At 44.3% G+C, this 12,284-nt stretch overlaps 1 pseudogene; it reads left to right on the top strand.

Moving 5' to 3' along the window:
* Window positions 1-9,729: 9,729 nt before the first annotated feature.
* On the top strand, window positions 9,730-10,199 carry LOC105982593 (annotated as a pseudogene).
* The last annotated feature ends 2,085 nt before the right edge of the window (window positions 10,200-12,284 follow it).

Consider the following 12,284-nt stretch of genomic DNA (forward strand, 5'->3'; position numbering starts at 1 on the left):
CTGGGAAGGTGGCTCAGTGGTAGAGTGCTTGCCTTGCATGCATGAGGCCCTGGGTTCAATTCCTCAGCACCACATAAGCAGAAAAAGCCAGAAGTGACACTGTGACTCAAGTGGTAGAGCACTAGCCTTGAGCTGAATTGCTGAGGGACAGCGCCCAGGCCCAGAGTTCAGGCCCCATGACCTACCAAAAAAAAAAGAAAAAAAAGAAAGGTTAAAAATTGCAGGATATGAGTTGTGGGGGAGGGGGTGCTAATATGAATGATGAGCTCAAAAGAGGTGGGAATCAACAACATGCTTCACAGTCCAGGAGAGGCTTTGGCTGCCAGGTGCTGGTGATTCAGGCCTGTAATCCTAGCCTCCCAGCTACTCAGGAGGCTGAGATCTGAGCATCACAGTCCAAAGCCAACCTGGGCAGGAAAATCAGTGAAGCTCTTATCTCCAATTAACCACCAGAAAACCAGAAGTGACATTGTGTCTCAAAGCAGCAGAGCCTTAGCCTTGAGCAAAAATGCTCAGGGACCGTGCCTGAGAAGCGTGAGATATATATAACCAGATAGACCTGTATTTGTCATTTTGTACTTTCTTTAACTTGCCTTTCTGCTTCTGTACACATGCTTGCTAAACCTTGAAGAGTGCAGCTGCTATTCTACCTGCCCTTGAGCCCCTGACACTCCTGGATCTGGAGCTGAAATTAATGATCCTCTGGCAGGGAGTACCTGACACATTCCAGACCACTTTCTCTGGGCCTAGGATCGGAGATAGTGGCTGCCTGGCAACCACTTCCCCTGGGGTCTGGGTCAGAGATAGTGGCCATCTGGCAACCACTTCTCCTAAATTACCCTAGAAGTACAGTCTAATTAGTTTAGAGCACAATAGCTCCCTAGGCTGACCAATTATTAGCCCCAGCCTTTTCCCGCTTTGTACTGTGCCAATCATCTGCTAGAATTATGATTTAAATTTCCCGCATGGCGTATTGATTCGTTGCCAATACATACTGAGGCCTTACCCCTACCAAAGAACATATAAAAGGTGCTAGAACCCTGTGCTGGGGGCCGCTCTCTGCATTCGGACATCAGTGCACAGAGGGGTCCGTGCTCGAGCTCGTCAATAAACGACTCATTGCCGCTTGCATTGATCTTTGGTCTCTGGTGGTCTTTTTAGGCGCTTCAAGTCTCTGGGCATTACATGCCCAGGCCCTGAGTTCAAGCCCCATGACCTAAAAAATAAACAAAAACCTGGCTGAAAAGCATTGACTCCAATTCAGCTCATAAATTAATGAAAAGCAGGATATGGGAGGAAGGGAGAGGGAAACATAGCAGTCTGCCTCCATTTTGCTTGTCTGAAGCCAAGCGCTCCGTGGTCCGTTTGCAATCACTTTGGAATTGGTGCTGGTTGGTTGCCCCAAAGCCCAAGGCCACATCAGTTTTCTGCTTGAGGTATCTGTCCCCACACCCCCTAGGTGAGCTAGGAACACCCAGTAAACTTAACCACACAATTATCTTTGGTGACTATTAGGGCAGAGGCAGCCTTCAGAGTAATTACCTATTCACTGGAAGCTCATTCTCAGCCTAATCTTGTACCCTAATCTGTACCTGTTGAGTGACCCGTTGTATGAATTTGTTGCTTAGCCTCTTTGGATCTCAATCTCTCAACTATAAAGCCCAGGGAGGGGGTATGTGGTCCCAGCTGCCTGGCAGAACCACTGTGATGCACAATGATCAATAATGCTGGCAGGAAAGCTTAGAGAAATAGCCTGACACACAGTAGGTATTCAGTAGATGGTGGTTTCTGCTCTGAGGATTGTGTGAGTGTGTGTGTGTGTGTGTACTGGGGCTTAAATGTGTATATCTGTACTGGAGCTTAAATAAGGGCCTGGGGGTTACGCTACTCACACAGCTCCACTTATGGCTTTTCAGTGGTTAATTGGAGATAACAGTCTCATAGACTTTTTAGCCTGAGCTGGCTTTGAACCATAATCTTCAGATCTCAAACTCATGAGTTACTAGGATTAAAAGTGTGAGCCACTGGCACCTGGCTTACTATGATCTTCATATTAATTAATTAATTTGTTTATTCATTCATTTATTGTTTATTTTTTGTGCCCATCTTGCTTGAACTCAGGGCTTGGTGCTACCTTGAGCTTATAATGCTCAAGGCTAGCACTCCACCACTTGAGCCACAGCCCCACTTCTGGCTTTATTTTTGGCAGTTAATTTGTGATAAAAGTCTCACAAAGGGCTGAGATGAGCTCAGTGGCAAAGCACTTACCTAGCAAGTGCAATGTCCTGGGTTCAATCCCCAGTACCAAAAAAAAAAAGGCACTGAACAGAGTCCCAGGGTCACAACAAATTTGAGAAGAGATTTGATAAATGGGACTACTTTAAAATAAAAAGTTTCTGCACAGCTAAAAACAAAGCTACCAAACTAGAAAGACGGCCAACCCACTGGGAAAAATATTTACCAGCCATATATCAGACAAAGGCCTAATATCCATTATATACAGAGAACTCAAGAAACTAATCCCTCCCAAATCTAACAAACCAATCATTAAGTGGGCAAGGGAACTGAAGAGAGACTTCTCAGAAGAAGAGATAAAAATGGCAAAGAAACACATGAGGAAATGTTCATCACCTCTGGCTATAAAAGAAATGCAAATAAAACAACCCTGAGATACCACCTTACCCCAGTCAGAATGACCCACATCCTAAATTCAGCTAAATGCTGACAGTACCAGCTTTATTCTTGGTGTGAAGAATACCAGCCAGGCCCTCTCTGTAGGCACATTGTTCCTCTGAGCCAACAACACACTTTCCTGGGCTCTCTGAGTGGCTCAAGATCCAGACAGCCTCAGGCACTTAGTCTTCAGCCCTTACTCCCCCCTGTTTCCAGTGTGTCTCACCTTTACCCACCCCAACTTAGTCTCCCCACATGTGCAGTGCAATGTAGACTTGACCCCAAGCAGCTACCATAGAGAAGGTGGAGAAAGGATTGTAATGGGTCTGGACTAGGGGCAAGATGGGGATGCTCTTTATCTTTCAGAGTCCCCCGTCTGCAGGCCACAGGTCACTGAGCCATGTACCTCAGGAGCAGCACAACTTACAACGTCACCCCTCTCCAGTCAGTGATTGTTAGGGGTCCTGCAGCTCCCCTCAGACTCCTCAGTAATGCAGACAGTGATCTCTAGTAGAGACCCTTCCTTTCCTTCACCCAGCCCACTTGAGAACAGCAGAGGAAGAGGGTATAGGAAAAGAGGGAGGGGACATTTATGCCCTACCCACAGCCCCCGTGTGCCATCAAGTACAAAGTAATTGAGCACTAAGCAGAGCGATTGCCCCCACTTAATCCTATCTGGCAATAAAAAGTATACTTGAGCCAGGCGCTCAAATTTAATCCTAGCTACCCAGGAGGCTAAGATCCAAGGATTATGGTTCAAAGCTAGCCTGAGCAGAAAAGTCTATGAGATTCTTAGCTCAAATTAACCATCCCAAAACCATGCAATGCCCAGGCCCTGAGTTCAAGCCCAATAACTGACCAACTATATGTGTGTGTGTGTGTGTATACACACATATATGTATATACGTGTATGTATATATATTGTGTATATATGTGTGTGTACACACACACACACATATACACACACACACACTTGAACTGGGCACCAATAGCTTCTACTTGTAACCTAGCTACTCAGGAGACTGAGATCTGGGATTCTGGTTCAAAGTAGCTAGTACAGACAAATCCAAGAGACTCTTATTTCAGATTAACCAGCAAAAAGCCAGAAGTAGAGGTATGGCTCAGGTAGTAGAGCATTAGCTTTGGACAAAAAGCTAAGCAAGAATATGAGGCCCTGAGTTCAAGCCCCAGCACTGACACACACACACACACACACACACACACACACACACACACACAAGAATAGTCTACCTACCAATTAACTAGTTGCATGTGAAATAAACCAATTCCAGGTAATATTGACAGAATCTTTATGGAAAGATTTCTGAAGAGTCTTGAAAACCTCCAAGTGACCTAGAAAGCCAGGGAGGTTCACTGTGAAGCCGCTGACCTCCCAAGCCCCATATACAGCTATCTTTGGCTGTCCTACTGTGGCTGGAATGGATTCCACACATCCCTCCTATTATTAGCCTCTGATTCAAGGTCTGCCCAGAGGGTGTGGTGGAAGGAGCCCTGGTTGTATGCCACGCAAGGGAGGCTGCAAAGAGAGCCACGGTCATTTCTGTTTCAAGTTAGCACAGCCTCCAAACAGAAAAAGGGACCAGATGACAAACGTCGCAGATGTCAACAGTGATGATCCCTGGGTGGTTGCCTTCTAGGTTTTTTTTTAACTTACTATGGAGACCTTTAAATATAAATAAATGTGGGCAGAACATTAAATACCATCTCAGCCTGGCGCCAGTTGCTCACGTGTGTAATTCTAGTTCCTCCAATGGCTGAGATCTTAGAATTGCAGTTTGAAGCCAGCCAGGATAGGAAATTCCCTGAGACTTCTCTCAACCAGCAAAAAACTAGAATTGGAACTGAGGCTCAAGAAGCAGAACACCAGCCTTGGGTATAAAAGCAAAGGGACCACACCCAGGCTTTGAGTTCAAGCCCCAGTATTATTATTATACAAAAAAGGTAAATCCCATCTTCAGCTCTAGTTATCGGCTCATGGGCAATTTTATTTATTATATCTCATCCATCTTCCTACCTCTAATTCCAAAGGAAACACTAGTTAGCATATCATAAGAAGTTACCTTTAAATAAGTTAATACTTAGACTAACCAGATAAACACTGTTTTCAAAGTATAACCATGTGTGTGTTTATGTATGTGTGTATATGTTTGGGTTTAGCCAAGGGCCTCACACAAGCTAAGCATATACCCCACTACTGAGCTCTACCCCATCCCTAATAGGAGAACTTTAATGTCAGTATCATCCCTTAAAAAAAAAAAAACTTACAAAAAAATCAGAGGGGGGGAAGGAGTGAGGGAGGTGGGGGAGGGAAGGGATAGTAGGAGAACAACAAAGGAGGGGCTAAAATGCTTGACAAGAAATGTTTTCATTAGGTCCTGAATCAAGACTAGTGATTGCTGTAGCTATTGGTTTCAAACAAGAGCCTAGAGTAATATCTTTCTTTGGTCTGTGGGCTATTCATTGTTGCAGTGAGAATGGCCCATTTGATGGGAAGAAACATAGTGAAAAAAGAAAAAAAAAAGAAATGTTTTCATTACCTTACTCATGTAACTGTAACCCCTCTGTTCAGCATCTTTGCAATAAAATAAAGTTTAAAAATAAATCAGAGACTTAGAGGCTTGTGTTTTGTTTTGTTTTGCTTTTGCTCAAGGTTGGTGCTCCCACTTGAGTCACACCTTCACTTCCAGCTTTTTGCTAGTTAAACTGACGTAAGACTCTCTCAGATTTATCTTTCCAGACTGGCTTCAAACTTTGATCCATAGATTCCAGTATTCTGTATAGCTAGGATTATATGTGTGAGGCACCACTACCTAGGAGAAAATCAGGGAGATTCTTTTGCTCAAGGCTAGCACTCTACCACTTGAGCCACAGTTCCACTTCCTGCTTTTTTCCCCTTTAGTAGTTTACTGGACATAAGAGTCACAGACTTTCCTGCCCAGGCTGGCTTCGAACTATTATCCTCAGATCTCAGCCTCCAGGAATACAAGAGTGAGCTGCTGGCTCCTGCTTAACTCTCTTCTTCATGCTATTCTTTGGCTATCAGAAAATAAATAAAGCCATGCTCACTTTAAATTTGTTCTCAGGAACATGAATCCACAATGGAGCATGCCCCACACACCAGTCCTGATAGAAAAGAACAGTCAAGACAAAGCATAACTGAGGGCAATATAAAGTATGGTTTTCATGCCAAGTAACCAAAACCCTTGAATGAGGGCAAGGACAATAAAGCCATGTGGCCTGGAAGGCCATGGAATGTCTCCTGGACTCTGCTTGCTGCTCTCTAAGGAGGTACTTTGCCTTCCTCTGTGCCAGAGGCTTTCCATTGTAGCCTGCCACTCAGCTGGAGAGCATGGTTGTGAAGCCAAGCTGCTCACAGGTGACGGGCAAGGAGCTGAGGTGAGCCAAGCCCAGGGAGAGGACTCTAATTATATCCCAGAAATTAGGGCACATTTAACTCCTGAGAGGCCTGTGCTAAAATCCTGGCTAGCAACAGCAGCAGGAGGGATGTCTCTGTAAATTGGCAACCTAATGGGTGCCCATGCTCCCAGGTCTTTTATTTTCTTAAGTCCCAGTCCATCTGGACTTTATTTGGGCATGGTTGATCTAGGTTGCAAATTTGTAGCAAGAGCTATGTTTGTGTTTCTCAGCCTACTTTAGAGGCTCTCCCTCCTTTCCCAGAGGGAAGAAGACACACAGAGGGACTTTTGTATCTTCCGCTTATTCTTATATGTTTTTAAGTATCACTAGTCTTATCTCTCACATGATGTTCGTGTGTGTGTGTGTGTGTGTGTAGCCAGCTTTGCACCTCGATCTCAGCTTTCTGAGAATCTAGGATTAATATGTAAGCCACCAGCACCCAGTTACATGATGTTCTTTACTTATTGCAGAAAGAAATATCCTTGGCTGTCCCTGCCCATGCCAGGGCCAAGCAGAGCAGAGGTGAACCAAACCTTGCCATGGGGAAGGTGCTGGGTGGAGGCCAGGCTCAGTCACCAGCAAGTCTCTTCTACAAACTTGGCCTTGCAAAATCACAATTCCAATATCAACTTTACTCTCAAATAGTGCAGCTGAAAAAGGTCAAAGTAACTATTAAAAGTCCTTTGCAATAACAATGAAGTTGTGGTGGACAAAACACCAAAGCTGTGCCCTGCAAGGGGCTGGACTCCTGGAATGCATTCCCTTTTGAAGTCCTCTGCCACAGGGATGGCTTTGGCAATGTGGCCTGATTTTGGCTAATGGCCTGTTAAGGAAGCCACCTTAAGAGCCTTGTGAGGTGCTTTCCCTTTAGCCTGTCCTTGGAGCATCCCCCTTTTAAGAACCCAGCTACTCTGTCTTCAAAAAACCCCTGGCTGACCAGCCCACAAGATGGGATGTGTAGGAAGGATAGAGAAGTATGGAAAATGAACTTCCTGTAGAGAAACAGGAGCCCACTTGAGTTCCAGCTGAATGTAGTCACCTGAGTCTTACCAGGTATGACAGAAGAACCTACCTACCTATCCACAGGGCCATGGAAAATACCAAATCAAGCCACTAAGTTCTGGAGTTGTTACACAGCAGTAGATATCTGAAACAAGGAGAAATGTACATGCAGTAAATGCCATGGAGAAAAAGGCACAGCTGGGCATAGACAACCACAAGCACAAACACAAAACCACAAGCCAGGAGAGAAGCCATGTTCAAATTGTAAAACACGTTTGCTGCTCATTAGGTTATTTTTTTAAGTTACTAATTTTAAAAGTGCTATGAGTGATGTCAAAATGTCTGCTCTAGGAATTACCATTCCTTAGGGAAAGTCCTGCCAGGACTACAGGTAGTAAACTGGTGACTCCCAGCCCAGAGAAGAGTGAGCAGGATCGGAGATATTCTAGGGCTAGCAGAAGGCAGAGTGGCTTCCAGAAGTGATCGACATCTTTTTATAGAAAGATGTCAATCAGCAAATTAGGAGTTGCACCACAAGACAGAATAAGTAGCCAGGCACAGGTGGCTCATGCCTGTAATTCTAGCTACTCAGGAGACTGAGATCTGAGGATCATTATTCGAAGCCAGCCCAAGCAGGAAAGTCTGTGAGACTCTTACCTCCAATTAATCACATAAAAAGCCAGAAGTGGTAGTGACTCAAATAGATGCTCTCTTTGAGCAAAAGAAGCCCAGAGACAGTGCCCAGGCCCAGAGTTCAAGCCCCAGGACAAGCAAAAAAAGAAAAAACAGGGCTGGGAAGGTGGCTCAGTGGTAGAGCGCTTGCCTTGCATGCATGAGGCCCTGGGTTCGATTCCTCAGCACAACATAAGCAGAAAAAAAAAAGACAATGTGTCTGTCTGTCTGTCTGTGTCTGTGCCTCTATGACTAGTCTGAGAAAGAAAAGACCTGTCCTTTGTCCCCATGGCTGAGGCAGTACTAGGTTCAGTCCCCAGCTCAAAGACCTTTTACTAAGACTTGTGGCTAAGTCTTGAACTCTCTCAACTCACCAACTTGAAGCCAAACTAACGCTGCAGTTGTCCTCAGCCAATGGTGACTCAATGAGATCTATAAAGCTGGTATGAATGAACTCTAGTTGACTGAAAAATACACTATGTGATGTCTGTGAAAAATTAGGGAAATTACAGGGTGGTTAAGTAGGGCATGACATTTGGGAAAGTACTTAAAAATTATTTTAAAGGTGATATACAGTGGAGTTAGTTGTGTAAGTCAGGTAAAGAATACATTTCTTTCTGAACAATGTTGCTCCTTTCCTTACTCTCTCCCAGTTTTTCTCTCCTATCCACACCCACAAGTTGTACAGTTCATTTTCAACATAGTGTGTAGTAAGTACCATTGTTGCATTTGTTCACCTTTTTTCCTTCCATTTCTATGGCACTTCAAAAACAAAAAACAAAAGAACAACTTACCAGGTACCAATGGCTCAGGCCTATAATCTTAGCTTCTCAGGAAAGTGAGCTCTGAGGACTGTGATTTAAAGCTAGCCTAGGAAGAATAGTCCAATTAACTAGTAAAAAATAGAAAGTGGAGGTGTGGCTCAAGTGGTAGAATATTAGCCTTGAGGGAAAAGCTGAGAAATTAAGCTCTGAGTTTAAGCCCTAGTATCTGCACAAAAACAAACAAAAAAATTGGATGTCAGTGTCTCACACCTGGAATCCTAGCTAGTAAGGAGGTTGAGACCTGAGGATCCTGGTTCAAAGCTAGGCAGGGCAGGTAAGTCTGTGAAATTCTTATCTCCAGTTAATCACCAGAAAACTGGAAGGGCATCAGGGCTTAAAGAGGTAGAGCACTAGCCTTGAGAGAAAATGCTCAGGACAGTGCCCAGGCCCTGAGTTCAAGCCCCACGACCAACAAAAAAATAAATTAGGGCTGGGAAGGTGGATCAATGGTAGAGTGCTTGCCTCGCATGCCTGAGGTCCTGGGTTCAATTCCTCAGCACCACATAAGCAAAAAGAAAAATGCTGGAAGTTGTATTGTCGCTTAAGTGGTAGAGCGCTAGCCTTGAGCTGAAGAGCTGAGGGACAGCGCCCAGGCTCAGAGTTCAGGCCCCATGATCGGACCCAAAACAAACAAATAAATAAATAAAACAACTTGCTGGGTGCTGGTGGCTCACTTCTATAATCCTAGCTACACAAGAGGCTGAGGTGGGAGGATCTCAGTTTGAAGCCAGTCTAGGCAGAAAAATCCTCAAGATTCCAATAGAAACAAGGTTGGAGGTGTGGTTCCAGTGGTAGAGTGTCTGGGTGAGCAAACAATCAAAGCAAGGGCACAAAATCTTGACTTCAAGCCCATGAACAGGCAAAATAAAACAACTTACAGTTAGTTCACAGTGGCTCATGCCTATAATCCTAGTACAAGTCTAAGATAGGGAGTTTTGCAGTTTTGAAGCCAGCCTAAGCAAAAAGTTTGTCGGACTCCATCTCAGTTAATAAAACGATCGATGTGGTCAACAACAGGGAAGCATAAATAGAAGAATCATAATTCAGGCTAACTGGACATAAAGCAGACTCCATTTGAAAATAAAAGAAAGAAAGGAAGCAAGCAAAAAGGACTATAGTCATGGATCTTGTCAAGGAATGTCTGCCTAACAAGCCAAAGGCCCCGAGTTCAAACCCCAGAACTGCAAATAAGCAAACAACTTATCTTGGCAAAGCAAGGCACGAAAAAGAACATAAAACTGAGCCAGGGAGCAGTGTGAAGAGGCGAGAAGGACCCCCAGACAGACCAAAGCTGGGGCCACTGCATCCTGGCACAGAGCCTCAGTCCCAAGAGAAAGGCTGAAGGTGATACTAAAGGAGATAAAACAAAGGGGAAGGATGAGCCACAGAGATCTGACAGGTTGTCTGCGAAAACTGCTCCTCCAAAGCCAGAGCACAAGCCGCAAAAGCCCCTGAGAAGAAGAGAGAGAAAGTACCCAAAGGGAAGAAGGGGAAAGCTGACACTGGCAAAGATGGAAATAACCCTCCAGAAAATAGAGGTGCCAAGCAGACTAGGCACCAAAAGCTGAAAGTGCTGGAGATACCAAGTGAAGTGTGTGCATTTTTGATAACTGTGTACTTTGGGTGACTGGACAGTTGGAAATACTACTTTTTATCGTTTTATAAAAATGCAAAATTTGGGTTTACTTTTTTTTTTAAGCTATGTTGTTAGCACACAGGACACTTGTTAGGGGGAAAGGAGTATCTGATACTAATAGAATGTCTCCTAAGCTGGATAAATATGGGGGAGAACACCTTCCCCTGCTCATTTTGAGAGGTTTCTTGTTGGATCCCTGGAGGAGGGATTCCCTTGTTTTGACACACAACCACTTTGTGATGTGGGAAAACTCAAAATAACTATTATCCGCCTCCTTTTCTGTCATCCGCATAGACTTAACACCCTTACAACCAGAGACCATGGGACCTTGCCCTTCCCTGGCCCCAAATTGTTTTTCCAATGTGCCAGGCCATCTGGATGTCACATCAGCAGCAGCAAGATGGTGTTCATTAAGAGAGCAGTAGTTTCCTCTTCTAAATCAAAGATTTTTTTCAGGTTTGTAATTCTGCCATTTTCATTGCCTGAAAGTCAGGGTCGGCTAGTGAAGAGTTGTTAAACAACATGTTTAATATGAAATGGCAAACCTGACTCTAAACTTCCCCTATTCAAAGCTGCAAAGGAAGATGTCCATGAGTGTTATAGTGGCTTTCTGATTTTGATAATCCATCTAAGAAGGGAGTTTGAAAGTTGTTGTATACTGTCAAAAAAGAAAAAAATTGCCCATGTCCTGCCTGAAATATCATGAAAAGTACCTTTAACAAAGCTGGATAACGTCTAGCTTGGGAAAAACAAAAACAACAACAAAAGAACACAATTTAGCCATGTTGGCTCACACTATAATCCCAACACTCAGAAGGCAGAGTCTGATTGTGAATGTGAGGCCAGCATGGCTATATAGCAAGACCTTGTCTCAAAAAAGACCAAACAGAACATTATTTTATTTTATTGGTCCTGGGACTTGAACTCTGGGCCTGGGCGCTGTCCCTCAGCTCTTCAGCTTGAGGCTAGCACTCTACCACTTGACCTACAGCACCACTTCCAGTTTCCTGGTGGTTTATTGGAGATATGAGTTTCACGGACTTTCCTGCCCGGGCTGGCTTTGAACCATGATCCTCAGATCTCAGCCTCCTGCGTAGCTAGGATTACAGGCATGAGCCACCGGCGCCTGGCTAAGAACATAATATTTTATTTCTATTCTTTCTCTATTCTTTCAGGACTACAGTTCATGTGCATGTACTTGTATATAATAATATAGATAGGAAGGGGTAAAAAAGTAAGAAAAAAAATCCAGAAACTCATTCATGTTGTGCTGGAAGGTTTGGCTGTTATCTTGAGCCCTAGCCAAAGTTGTAATGAGCATTGGCCAATGCCTACTTCCTGAGGTGTATTCAAGGTCAAATTTCCTGGTGTTCCAGAACACCCTGACCTCCTCCTCAGACACAATCATGTCTTTTCTGGCAGCTGTTCCAGACCTAACCATTCTCTGAAAGATGACACTGCTGCTGTCCAGCATAAATCTTTGGGACAGGAGCCTGGGGCTTCAGCATTGAGCTTAGGAGTCTGGATCTTGTTCAATCACTTATTTAGAGCAAAGAGCAGTGTGTTTGCAACACTTCTGGTTCCCTTTGTGAAATGAAGATGTTACGAATCATCTTTCTGAGTTAGTCCCTTAATGAGCTTTTCAGATTTCCCAAGCATCTTTTTATATATCTTTTTTTCCCCTTGACTAAGACGTGAGTGCAGTGAATAAATAGCCTCATAAATGTCACTGTCAGTGGAGCTGCTGGTGTGATAGCTAGATGGCTTCAGATGCAGAAAACTATAGAGCAACCTGTCCTACTCTTTGCTCCAAGCTCTACTTCTAAGAGCCAGAAAGCCACCCAGCTCATTCCCTAGGATAGGGGGATCCTGCCACAGTGTCCACTAGCCTCCTAAACTGACTCATTTGGGGGCTGTCAGTCCCTTATTGGAAGTCCTTGTCCTAGCTGCTCTGCAGCCAGGCCCCTGTGATCTTAAGGGGAAGAACTTTCTCCTGGCTTGCCAGTCCTACTATTATTATTATTATATTTTTGCTGGTC

Source organism: Dipodomys ordii, unplaced genomic scaffold, assembly GCF_000151885.1.
Source record: "Dipodomys ordii isolate 6190 unplaced genomic scaffold, Dord_2.0 Scaffold16, whole genome shotgun sequence".
NCBI lineage: Eukaryota > Metazoa > Chordata > Mammalia > Rodentia > Heteromyidae > Dipodomys > Dipodomys ordii.